The following is a 14,462-nucleotide window of genomic DNA, read 5'->3' as shown; positions in this document are numbered from 1 at the left end:
ATTGGGTTTAAAATCAGTATTAATATGAATGTTCTACTTAGCTGCTCTTAAATATGAAAATTCTATCATTCATGTGAGTTTTTGGTAAATATAGATTGGATTTAGAAACCTTTTATAAAAATAGGTTGTCATCTAAATGAAAATCTTATCAATTGGACCGAAGTTCAAGCATACCTTAAAGGTGCCAATGTCAATGAAACTATTGGGGATCTAGACTAATCCAATGCCACAACATCAAGGGGGACAAGTCGCCACTTAGACTATGGGGAGTGGTCACACCCACCCCATCGGAAAAGTGCTGCCACATATACGCCATGTCAGTTTCACACCCAACCCACTAGACATTGGAAATGGTTACCACTCCATAAATTCTTTTATTTTTTATTTTTTTTTATTTTAAAACATTAGATTAAATAAAAAACATTATTATAAACTTAAGTAATCATTTTATTAATTAAAAAATCAAATAAACATATTATTAATTTTTAAAATTAAATAAACATAATTATATATAGTTAAGGGTTTAATTTAATTCAAATAAAATTGAAAGGGTATAATAGGATTAAATGATAGAATCTCAGGGACCAAATTTGTAACTTCAAATTAAAACATATATAATGTCGACCCGCTTAGCATTTTGGTTGTCTTCTTCACCCGATTTCTGGAAAACGGGTACGTTTTTTTTCTACTTCGCTGGATTAAAAGGAAAAACCAACAAAAATAAGAGGCAAATGGTCAAAAAGAAGCAAACCAATAGGAAGCTCCGTCTTCTTCCGTCTTCCGATCCACGCCACACCACGAACACCGGCCCTTGGGGCGGTGTTCACGCGTCTTCAGGCACGCCACATCAGCATCATGCGTCTTAAAAGACGCCCACTCCGGGTAGCCTTAGGGACCTACACCGATACAAACAAATCCATGACTTTCAAAGTGACAGATCGGGTGGATGGGATGAGATTATGACCTCCACGCGTGGAGGAAGTGGTGACTTTGAGAGGTAGATAGATTTTAAAAGTAGGTTGATTCTAAATTTCTTTGCAAATAGGTTCCTTTGAGGACGACACTAGAAAAAGAAATGGATCACATTTTATTCGATTGTTTTATTTTATATATTAATCCGTCAACCTTTTCTTTTATATTTTTTATATCTGAAGGGTTCATATATGGGTAAAATTGATGCAAATAAGTGCCCATTGCCATAATATTACTATTAATAGAAGTGTCTTTTTAGATTACATACAAAAAACAAAATAAAATATATGAGTGACTTGTTTTGTTAATTAATTAATAGTTTAATTAATTAATTAGAAAATAACAAAATATAGGATATTCCAAAATGATTTTGAATTTAATAGATAGTTATTATTATTTTTGGTAATTATCGTTAGGGTTTCAAATCATCACCCTATATAAAGGGAGATCCAAATCCGATTTTGAAATGAGAGAAAAATACCTTTCAATCATCGAAATCCGGAACCATCTCAAAACCCTTGAATCGCATAACACCAGTTCCCACGACGTGGTCATTGGATTGCCATGATGTGGCGAGACATATATTTAAGTTTCTTGGAGCTATTTGCTATTGGAGTTTGAGAATTGTTCACATCTGCTAGACTTTGTCTTCTTGGGTGTGATTTCAAAAGAGGAACTCTCCGTTGGGTTCTCTAGTCATTCAATTGGCTCGTCAAAAGAAGAAACCTACTAAGAAAACAAATATATGATTATATGTATTATGTCCTATAAGTTGTGATATGACCTTATTTAACTATATATATATTTTAGGCCATTATCTTAATATATTTAATTAAAATGTTAGTATATTTTTATATCTACGATATTTCTTTGAAATGTTCAATTACAATTAAAATCGGAGCTGAGATGCAAAAGGCGGAGAACAGAGCTGAAAAACACATGCAGACAGTTTGATACTTAACATTTTGTGAAATGTTCAATTACAACAACATGCTAGATTTTAAAATATATATGCTAGAAAAAAATTGAAAAATAATGACTTGAAAAATGGTCTAACATAAAAAATCTTGTTAAATTTTTAAAATTCTCTTTTAAATTTTTAAAATTCTCTTTTAATATTATTGCGTTTGAGCTAAGTTTGCTAGTGTTATGTGAGATAATTTGATGCGAATTTAAAAGTTTTGTTAAGCTAATATATTATAGTATATTTGTGGCTTCTCAGGTCTAGTGAAATCATTGGGAAGGAGTAAAATGGCTGCTACGCTACTTAAAAGGAATTGTTGAGTGTTCCTTACGTTTTAGAAGAAAAGGAGTAGTCTTAGAAGGTTCGCTGATGCAGACTTGGGTAGATGTGCATATTCAGGAAAGAGCACAACGAGTTATGTGTTTACAATTGGAGGTACAACAGTTAGCTGGATGTTAAGGTTATAAAATAGTGTTGCTCTTTCAACCACAGAAGCAGAATACATGGCACTTGCAGAAGCTGCCAAAGAGCTCATATAGTCGAAGAGTTTCTTTTAAGAACTTGGAATATAGAAGTAGGATTGTGTATAGCATTGTGACAACCTAAGTACAATTCACTTAGCAAAGAAACTAGAGTTTCACGACAGAATGAAACACATTTAAATGAGGTACCATTTCATTCGAGAGTTAATCAATGAAGGAACTCTAAACTTAAAGAAAATCCTTGGAACGAAGAATCAAGGTGATATGTTCACCAAGGTGGTTATCACTGAGAAGTTGAAGCTTTGCATGGCTTCAATTGGCCTTTCAGAAGTTTGAAAAAAGGTTTGGTAGAGAGAGAGAGAGAGAGAGAGAGAATGCACTTTTAGGAATGGTGAAATTTGAATGGCAGATAAAGTTGTTCAAGCTTTCAAGTGAGATGTTGTTGGGGTAAGAAGACTTGTCCAACATGGAGTAATTAGATCACAATGGAGCACTTGAGGTTCATGGAGCATGTGACAAAGGAACAGACCATCCGAGATTGCTTTGGATCATGTGAGAAAGGAACAAATCATGTGTCAAAGGAATGGATCTTAAGAAACGAGGTTTGGAGCAACTTGGAGTGATTTGGAGCAACTTGGAGAAACTTGGAGCACTTGGAGCAACATGGAACATCATGTTGCGCCATGTAGATCAGATGTTGCGCCAAATGATATCATGATACACCATCATGCCTGAAGTTATGCCAAGGTGATATTAAGACAAGGTTATGGTGATCCAAGGGAATGTTGAGCTAAGGAGATGCTGATCCATGAAGACGTTGTTGCTCCATCAAGAAGGGAAGCTGCACCATGAAGGAGATGTTGCACCTTTATGGACCATCTAGGTACATGATGCACCATCTTGATTCCTTTGATGTGCCATGTTGATCCATGTATTATTAGAAGATGATCATGCTCAAGAAATACACCTTTTTGTGCCAGCATGATAGATGTTGGACCATTAGTGATCATGATGCTCCACCTATGCATCACATTACTCCACTTTGGTCAAGGTGGTCCATCATGTGTGTTGCTGATGCTCAATGGTTGTTTGACATGGATGAATGTTCTAGAAGATATTGCAAGAAGGAATATGATTGCTTGTCACCATTCATAAGCCTTTTGGCCAATGGGCTTGGCCCATTAACGTTTTAGGTCTGATCCCTCAAGTATAAATATGCTCATATCCCTATCATTGTAAATTGTTAGATTTCTATGAGAGCTCAAAGTCAGATACAATCTTGACCAGAAAGTTAATAAAATAATCTCTCTCTCTCTCTCTCTCTCAAAGTCAGATACAATCTCTCTCTCTCTCTCTCTCTCTCTCTCTCTCTCTCTCTCTCTCTCTCTCTCTCTCCCGTGGACGTAGGTCACCTTGACCGAACCACGTTTAATATTGTGTTCTTTTGATTTACGTTTTTTAGAAGTTTTCGTGAGTTCATCGAAGTTTTTTTTTTCTTTCAATATTTGTCTGAAGTGCTTTACTTGATTTGTTGTTACCCAACATGTAGAGCTTCTCCTCATGCTATCGTTGATTGATTCTTATTTTACCCTTTCGCTCTGATACCAATTAAAGCAAAATAGATAATTGGAACCAAATATATTGCCTAAACTCCCAAGAACTTTATTGAAGAAAATATAACTCAAAACTTCAATAAAATGATATTTGCATGATCCTATCTATTGTTTATATACTAAAAACACAATTTAGCATACAACTAGGACTTTAACAAGCAAACACGTACAGTTTCCTTATAAGATTTCCTTATTCCTCAAGGATAGTAGAATGACTTGGACAACACTCCAAGTTTCCTTATTTTGAAACAATTCACGCCATCTAGCCACCACCGATATCAAATAATTTAAATTCACCAACAGACTATGTCATGGACCTGATCGTAGTATGAGAAATTGTTTAAATTTTCAATAAAGATTTAATGTAAAGTGAACTATGCAACATTTATTGTCTTGTAATCTCGTGTTTAATTACTCTTGCAATTTATAAGATTATAATATATTCGATTTGGGCAGTGGTTTGAATGTGTTGATATGATTTTTTTGAAATGTATAATTTACTAAAAGTAATATATAAATTTCAATTATATATTTTTAATAAATAAGTTCACATGTGATATATAATATTAATAAAAAATAGGATTATTAATATAAATGATGTAAAAAAGTAATTAAATACTTGAAGGATCGGTATGTAAAATAAAAGATTTCAAGGTGATAATTTGTTTTTGTGGCTAGACCTGGAAAACGTGTCGTGTTATGTTGGGTTCGTGTCGTGTCAAGACATTAAACGGGTTGAAAGGACTTGACCCTAACCCCACCCGTTTAATTATCGTGTCGTGCCGTGTCAATCCGTTTATTATCATGTCGGTTTCGTGTTAGGTTTTTGGTTAATGTTTAGACCTTGTGAATATGTTGTGTCATGTTGGGTTGAAATATTTTAAAGGTTGGAAAGTAGGAACTGTGAAGACAAAAACGAAAAAGTGAAACACTGGAGTTATGAGATGGAATGACAAAATTTATAGTAAGTTTCAAAGGAAAAAATGAAAAGAGTTAAAGTTGGGGAGCAAAAGAGATAGGTGGTGAGGATGACTAAAATTAAGTAACTTAGAAAATTTGAATATTATTTCTAATTCTTGAGTTTGACCCACTACAAGTCTATAACATATAATATATTGATAAAAATATGAAATTTATTATAAATAATATATAATTAAACGGGTCATCTTCGAGTCATCTTAGTGTAACACCCAATTCTTGGGACGTATTTAAATTCAAGAAATGTTGAAATTTACTCTGGGACTCGATGAGTTAGATTTATCGAGAGTTTAAGTGGCCTACTCGACGAGTCAGGAGACTGACTCGGCGAGTAGGAGTTGTCTGAGTGAAACCATAAATTTGAGGGTTTGCACCCTATTTAAACACTTTATGAGGACTCCATCCCAGCCTCTATCATCTCCATAACCTGTTCACGAAACCCTAAGCCTTATTTAAGTGTTCTTGAGCTTCTGGTTCCATTTTTTTTGTGATTGAAATTTGAGAAAGAGAAGGATGCTTGTAAGATCAAGAGGGAGAAAGAAGATCCAGAGTTTTGGGCACATTTCTAGCTTATCTGAGGTATAAAGCTGAAACCTTGGCTACTTATTTCTTAGATCTTGTTTTGGGGCTATTTTCTATATCTTCCTAAGTATTAGTGAAGTTATATTCGGGATTGGGGGTAGAAGTGGGTTTATGCTTCAGATCTAGAACCATTGAGGGTTCCCATGACATAAAGGTGCCAACTTTATGGCCATGGGAGACCCATACATCATGTAGACCTCTTTTTATGGCTTTTTGAGCCAAAGGCCCAATGCATGTACATCAAGTTTGAAGCTTTACGTATAAAATAGACCCTAGGAGGCAAGATCTATGGTTTTGACATGTTAAGACCCATTATAATCGACTGCATAGTTTTGGACATAGAGGGACTCGGCGAGTTAGGGTGCATTTTCCACCAAATCCTTCTGTTTTTTGGACCAGTTGTTAAGATCGAAGGTTTCCCCAGTTGTTTAGGTTCACTAGGGACCTGCAAATCATAGGACTCGACGAGTGGATGAACAGACTCGGCGAGTTCAAGGCAATGTCCTAGCCACATGAAGACGGACTCGGCGAGTTCAAAGGGAACTTGGCGAGTCATAGACTGAACATCTTCTTATGGATGAAGATGAACTCGGTGAGTTCAAGGATGAACTCGACGAGTCGGTTGAAGATTATCCGATGTGCTATTGAAGGCAAACTCATCGAGCTCTTACTAGACTCGACAAGTAGGGTCGGGATTATGACATTTTATGGATATGGGGACTCGGCGAGTTCAAAGGGAACTTGGCGAGTCATAGACTGAACATCTTCTTATGGATGAAGATGAACTCGGCGAGTTCAAGGATGAACTCGACGAGTCAGTTGAAGATTATCCGATGTGCTATTGAAGGCGAACTCATCGAGCTCTTGCTAGACTCGACAAGTAGGGTCGGGATTATGACATTTTACGGATATGGGGACTCGGCGAGTTGACGGGCTCACTCGGCGAGTCGAGTCAACAGATGTTGACTTTGACCATGGATTTGACTATGACTTGGACTGAGTGACCCTTGTAAGGGTTACGAGTATGAGTTAATAACTTAGAAGAGTTGTCGTGTATGGATTGAGGAGGCGGGGAGAGTTGACTTCCACACCGAGAACAGTGCAGACACTACACGACTTCGATGTGAGTTTCCTTCTAGTTGGGTTGGGTCTACGGCCACAATGCCGACCCACAAGTGAGAGTGTTGGATAGATGGTTGTCTTTGTGATAATTATCTAGGATTGATATGTGATATTCTTACTGTGCTTGATATGATTATTATGCTTGATGTGTGTTAGTAGTAGTAGGGGTGAAATAGTCCCCGGTTACCAGTTGAATGATACCGAAGGGGAGGTTAGCTCCAAGTTACCGGTTGAAAGATACCGAAGGGGAGGTTAGTTTCCAGTTACCGGTTGAAAGATATCAAGGGGGAGTCCAGCTCCTGGCTATGCCTAACGGTTACTGGTTGAAAGATACCGAGGATTATGCATTATTTGGTATGAGTATGATGGGGGAACTCACTAAGCTTTGTGCTTACGATTTTAGTTTTGGTTTCAGGTACCTCTTCATCTAAGGGGAAGGAGCCGACGGTGTAGCAGCGCATCACACATTTGCACATGATTTCTGTATTTGAGAAGCCTGGGATTTGTACTATGATATTATACTATTCATTGGAATGCTTTTGAAACTTATGACTTATGATTTTGTGGTAAAAGGAATTGTAATGCTGTTTTTGATGAATATTTTTATAAGTAATATATTTTCAAAAAAAATATTTTGGGTCCCGATTTTGGGGTGTTACACATAGAGTTGAAGGTCTTGACCCTAACCCTACCCGTTTAATTATCGTGTCGTTTCGTGTTAACCCATTTACATAAACGTGACGAAATCTCTGACCCTAACCAGCTAATTTCGTGTCGGTTTCATGTCGAGTTTTCGTGTCATGTCATGTTTTGCCAGGTCTAGGTCATCCAAAAATAATCATTTTTACAAATAAGCTTAAAATCGGCCCATTTTTACAAATGATTTCTAAAATCAACCAGTATTAAAAAAAACTCTCCTAGGTGACATCAACTTTTGCTTCTCGAAGACACTTATTGCAATCGAATATTGATATATAAAATTTTACATGATTTTAAGACTGCTCGCACCCATGACGTTTTTGTCTATGTGGACACTCGGAAACGACGTTGTTATAACACCCAAACACCCATCGCACCTTAGACGTTGCTTCCCATTGCCTTGATAACGAATTGTAACACCATTTTGAATAGAAAAATGGTCAAATGACTGTCCGGAACAGTAATAAAGTAATACTCCCTCTGTCCCAAAATTATTGTCTACAGACAAAAAATACACAAATTAAGGAAACATTAATTACCACTAACTTTATATAGTAATATGATAGTTTTGTCATTACTTTGTATTTAATGTTCCATTAAATGTTTAGTTTAACAAATAATAATGAGGGGTATTTTGGTAAAAATATTATTTATTTTTAGAAGTGGACTATTCTTTTGGGACAAACCAAAAACGAAAGATGAACTATAGTTTTAGGACGGAGCGAATATTTTTTTTTACCAATTTACTTCACACACACACACATACACACACACACACACACACACACACATATATATATATATATATATATATATATATATATATATATATATATATCATTTTTTACAAACAAAATTCTTCTCTTTCTTTCATCTTATATACAAAAAGCAATACATTTTCTTCAACCAGTGCTATAAAACTCACTAAGTTAAGCCGATTACTCGGGTGAGCACTCCTTACACGACCCTTATCGAGGCAAGTTATAAAATCCGACTACTCCCCGATCGGCCCGCTTACTAAAGCAAGCAATGTTGTAAAACTCGGTCAACTAGATGATTATTGTGTATAACATACTTAATGATTTATTATCTAGGACATACACATGTGATTATTAGTATATATATATATATATATATATATATATATATATATATATATAATGATTTATTATCTAAGACATACACATGTGATTTATTATTTAAGACATACACATGTGATTATTAGTGTGTATATATATATATATATATATATATATATATATATATATATATATATATATATATATATATATATATATATGTAATGACCCAAAAATCACGACTAAACATTTCATTTTTAAAACGTTACTTGAACCACAATTGTCAATCCATACCATAAATCTTAACATAAAATCAAAGTGTTAATTCTAAACATGTTCTTATTATCAGGGTAAAACATCCCAGACTGACTAACTATGATGTGTGCCATGCGATCATCCCGAGCTCCTCCCTCCGCTACCGGAAGTACCTGAAACCAAAATTGAAAACTGTAAGCACAAAGCTTAGTGAGTTCCCCAACCTACCACATACCATACACATAACTACATATTTCCAATACTGGGCCTCGCCCGCTACAACAGGCCTCGCCTGCCTTCGAGCCCCGCTCGGTGTATAGATCTGTTTCTCTTAGGCCCCGCCTGTCTTTGGGCCCCGCCCGCTAAACATCTACAAACAAATAACATATTGCATAACACATAAACCATAACTACTCTACTGCATTCCTGTACTAAGGCCTCGCCTGTCTTGGGCCCCGCCCCTGTCGTGCTACTGATGAGTCATGGAACCTCGTCCACACTCCTACTGATAGTGAAAGACGGGCCCAACCTACACTCACTCCTTTCCTAACTTGGGCCTCGCCCCTTCTCGGCTACTGATGAGATATGGAACCCCATCCATACTCTGATAATACTGAGATACGGGACCTCGCCCACACTCACCTCCATACCAGCCACATACAAGTATCATACATGCAATAGGTATACTCTATCATGCAAACCATTCCTTGGGCACTCGCCCGACATTAGACCTTGGTCCTGAATATCGTACTAGAAACAGTGCCTAGGGATAACTCCCGGGTCTTCCTACTCATAACTACATGGGTCGACAATTTGGCCGTAGACCCACTCACACAAAGGGAAACTCACCTGTACTGCTGAACTCTGTTGATAACTCTCTGGCCGCTATCTGACAACTCCTCGAACTGCTGCTCCTCTAGCTCCCCGAGCTACTAATTCCAATAACAACACTTAGACTAAGTATCCTCAAGAAGCCAACTAAGTCAACTCTGGTCAAGTTCCTTCTCAAAGTCAAAGTCAACGGTCAGAGTCAAATTCCAGTTGACTCAACTTGCCGAGTTGTTCTACCAACTCGTTGAGTCCATGCTCCTTAAATCCCAAAACAACCTCAACTCTACTCGTCGAGTCTAGCAACAACTCGACGGGTTCTCCTTCAACTAACATTTGGGATCATCTTCAATCGATTCGCCGAGTTGTAGAACAACTCGTCGAGTCCATCTTCATAAGCTAAGGAGATTGCCTTGGACTTGCCGAGTTCCTCCTTGAACTCGTCGAGTATCATGATCTTCATGCCCATTATGGACACAGACTGGCTGAGCCATTCTCTAACCTCACTCACTGATCCGACTCATAAACCGAAGGGCTTGGGTTTGCGGCCCGAATCGTCGAGTCCATGAACTGACTCACTGAGTCCATCTTGTGACATCTCTATTTTTTCGATTACAGTCCATCCTAACACCTCCAACTCATAGATCTAGACTCATTATGCTGGCATTGCACATAAAGTTGCTAACTTTACGTGCATGCAAGGTGTTATGGAGCTAAAACACTTAATCCAAGCTTCATAGAAAACCTAGGTCATGAAATGGAATCTTAGCTGGATAAAGCCAACAAATCTGAGCTCCTAAAGCTCAAGAGTGTCCAGATCTGTTGTCAAAATCCTTCCTCAAGGGTTTAATACTCAGGTTAACCTTGGAAATGATATGAAGGCTGGATCTAAACTTCCTTCCTTGCTCCTTTCTTCCAAGCCTTCAAAATCCACTCCAATGGACGCCAATCTTCAGCTCCAAAAATGAAGTTGGGTGGCTAGGGTTTTGGGGTTCTGGACGAGAGAGGCTGTAATGAACCCTAGGGAAGAGAATAAGATGATTAAATAGGGCACCAAGTCCCGGAATTAGGGCTTTCCCAACCCAGACCAGACTCGCCGAGTCCACTTTCCGACTCGCCGAGTCGGTCACTTAATCTTCGACACGGAGTCCGCTTCGACTCGCTGAGTCATTCCTTAGACTTAATGAGTTGACCCCCTTTTGACTTAGGGTTTTCCTTTCCTTTCTTGGCCTTTCTTTTTCTGGGTGTTACAACTCTCGCCCACTTAGACTAGACTTTGTCCTCGAACTCCGCCACGGTCAACTATCTTACAATCTGCTTACAGACTTATGCACTTCACCCCATTGGTCCAATCCTGGATACATCATCCTCGGGATAATTCGACCATTACTACCTTTGGGTACAACCCTTTACCCAACCGGTAGACTTACCGGTACTCTCGATGCACTTTCACTGATACACAAGGGGTTTCCCCCCTTTTCCTTGCACTGCCACTGGCCTTTCCAAGGAAACTTCCTATAAGCACGATCTTTCCGATCTCCATCAAGAACAAATCTCCTGCTGAAACCGCAATCTTGGCCGCTCACAGCGCCGACCATCATATCCGCACTGCTCTACCAACCCATCCACTCTAGCTCTAGAAGGTCTAGGATCCCCGATCCCCTACCTTACCCTAAGGTCTCTACCAGGTACCACCTGTTACTAAAAGAACACGGGCCTCGCCCACGGGTCCCACCCATCTATACTTCGGAGCGGCCTCTCCCACATGTCTCACCTATCCAGGGCTATGCAGACCCACTCCTCTCCTGATCTCAACTAGCTAAACTTTCCTGGTTCTCATTATGCTAACTCGGAGATACAGGCCCCCACCCACACTCCGCTAGCTAGGCTGCTAATGAACGCTACGGCTTACCCGCAGTCTTACATCACTTCCCTCACTGACTCATTGCTGGGGAATGCTGCGACTACCTCGCAACCTTATATCCCGACTAAACTCGCACCTGCCGGAGGTTCTCCGACCTGGTTTCACCGAACCAAGCATCAACTACTCGCGAAGACGCGAATTCAAGGTTGGGAAGTTTTCCCCCAACTTCCAACCTAACTGCTCCTCAAACGAAACATCCACTTGAGCTGCTTCCTACACCAAAACTGCGGAACCACCTCAGTCTTGCAATTGCTTCTGTTTCTGCCTCCCCACTAGTTGCTCTCCCCCACTTCGATTTGTCTAGCTCCTCACTACTTACACCTTGAGAGAATTACCAATTCTCCCTACCATCCTCTGGCCACTTCTGCTGAAAAAACCGAGCTCACCACAACTGGGAATCTAACCGATCTATCCCCTAACGACACCTTCCCGAACTAGCGAGACACCACCGAGCCCCACACATGCATGCTACAATTACTACATCCAAATTAACCTGCTCTAAGGGAGGCGACCTCCTAGTATCATTCTAAAACCCAAGGTATGCATATGACATATAACTCAATCGCAAGCAGGCCACAAAATTTACGAAATATCATTATCAATACCGATGTAGAACCATAACAATAAAATCATAACATAAGCTAATAGGTAAAATGAAAGAAGATATGTACCTGACGCATTAGGCTACTCACACCTCATCTGAAACCAACTGATACTCCCTGCTCCTCGCTGCAGGCGCCTCCGCCCAACCCTGACGCCTGTCGGTGATCCTCAAGGTTGCAGGGGCAGGCGCTATAACCTGTCCTGCTGAATGCAAACTCGGACAATGGGCCTTCTTGTGGACCTTCTGACTACAATGGAAACATATCAGGTCCGATGCCTGGGTGGTGGTAGCAGTACAATCTCTGCTGAAATGACCAGTCTGGCCGCACTTGAAGCAACCAGAATCACCACCACTGCCGCTCCTACATGCACCCTTGTGTGTCCTGCCACACTTCCCGCACCGGCTGCGGCTCTGATAATCCCTCAATCTCGAATTTGACCCCTTGGGCCTTTTGCCCGAACCTGTGTGTAACGCCCGTGTTTTTGGGCTTGCCATTTTTAGCAATGAATAGTCTAGGTTAACATTGTAACTCAACTTGAAATAATAAGAATGTATTATTTGTGAATTATTTGAATTATGTGATTTATGTGTGTATTTTCTTAATTTTTATAATTTAATGAATTAAGAATAAAATAAGCGTCAAAATTAAAGTGTGAGATAAGCCTGACATCTTTGCATAAAGTTGTAGTGGTTGAAACAAGGATTCCGGAGATATAAGAAATGCCAAAATCCGAGTTATAACGAAGAAGTTATGACCTGTCGAAGTTTCGAGACAGAACAGGCACGACGCCGAGTGACGTAAAATATGAATTTAAGATAGAGCGATATTTAGCCTTAGCGATCTAAACGAAAGTCATAGATTTCGTTAAACCGAGAGCGTGCATAAAAGGAACGCCCAAATCTGACTTCGTATGAGGAAGTTATGATTTTCTAAAGTTTCGACGTGGCAGTATGTGACATCCCCAAAATCTCGGCCAGAAAAGACCGATTTTCATTTATGCTTTTAAAATATTTTCAGAGTAAATCCTTTTGATTTGAAAGAGTTGCGGAATTTGTTCCCAAAAACAAAACATGATAAAACAATGTTTACCAAAGCATTTCATAAAAGAAATGTATTTTTCATTATATAATCAAAACTCGGGGTGTCATGTTCCGATACAGACCAATAAGCATAAACGAATACATTACAAGTCATATAACAAATATAAACATATGTAGACTTGTAAACAAAACAACTTGATGGATCATCCATCTCATGCCCTTCCGCCACTTCCTATAATACAATTTAAAACTGAGTGGGTCAGGCTTGGGAGCCTGGTGAGCATATAGGGTTTTCAACCCACAATAAATATCATATTTAATTTTCACCAACCAACAATAACCCAATTACCCATTCCCGTTATTCTCACTTTAATGTCCCTAATTCAACTAACATAAGGGACCTAGTCTAAGAATATTTCATCGGGGCGACAACACATGCTTCGGGGGTACCTCAGCAATATAAGTCAAATAAGGCAACCATGAGGGGGATGGAGTACAGCGAATGAACACCCAAGTTCATTAACACCTACAGGTGGCGAACCTGCTAATGTTTCCACAAGACTGTCTAGAATAGCCAGTGGTCGTCATCTAAACTCCGCTAGATGACTCAATCAAACAACAACGAGGCCTCTCATCTGTTTATTACACACCAACTATCTACCCATGTTCTACCCAACATATTAGTAGATAAAAATATACATTTGTATACATAGTTTAAAGAAAACCTGTATAGCATGCTTTAATCAACACATATATCACATAACAGATGAGGCACACACACACATAACACATATCTCACAAAGAAATAAGCAGATCTATAAGATAGAAGAGAGTGAATACACATTCACACATAACACAACCAAATATATACACGTAGCACGTATTTTTATATAAAATACTTCGTATTATTGTATTAGAAAGAAAATAACTACACACTCACTTGATCAGAAGATGATCCGACAGCACTACGGCTTATAGAAGTAGTATTCCTCAGCAGATCTGGAAGATCTCCTCGAAAATCGAACTTCTCGCGGGCAGAGCTTCGACTCGGGAACCGCACTTCTCTGGATCTTCGGGGTCTCGGGACTTGCCTCGGGGCTAGAGTATGATACCGGGGCTTCGGGGTGAAATCGGCACGCAAAACGATGCAAAAGACTAGAGAGAAGAGAAGAAATGAACAAAACTCTTGGCTGCCTTCGGATCCCTTTTATAGAGGCTGGAGCCTCGGAGTACGCGGGGCGTACTGCAGTACGTAGCGCATACTGCTTCCGAAATCGTCACTGCATGCGTCATCCGAAGTGTCGACACTATGCTGAGTA

Source organism: Lactuca sativa, chromosome 2, assembly GCF_002870075.4.
Source record: "Lactuca sativa cultivar Salinas chromosome 2, Lsat_Salinas_v11, whole genome shotgun sequence".
Classification (NCBI taxonomy): domain Eukaryota; kingdom Viridiplantae; phylum Streptophyta; class Magnoliopsida; order Asterales; family Asteraceae; genus Lactuca; species Lactuca sativa.
The sequence above is the reverse complement of the archived record's forward strand: the minus strand, read 5'-3'. Positions refer to the sequence as shown.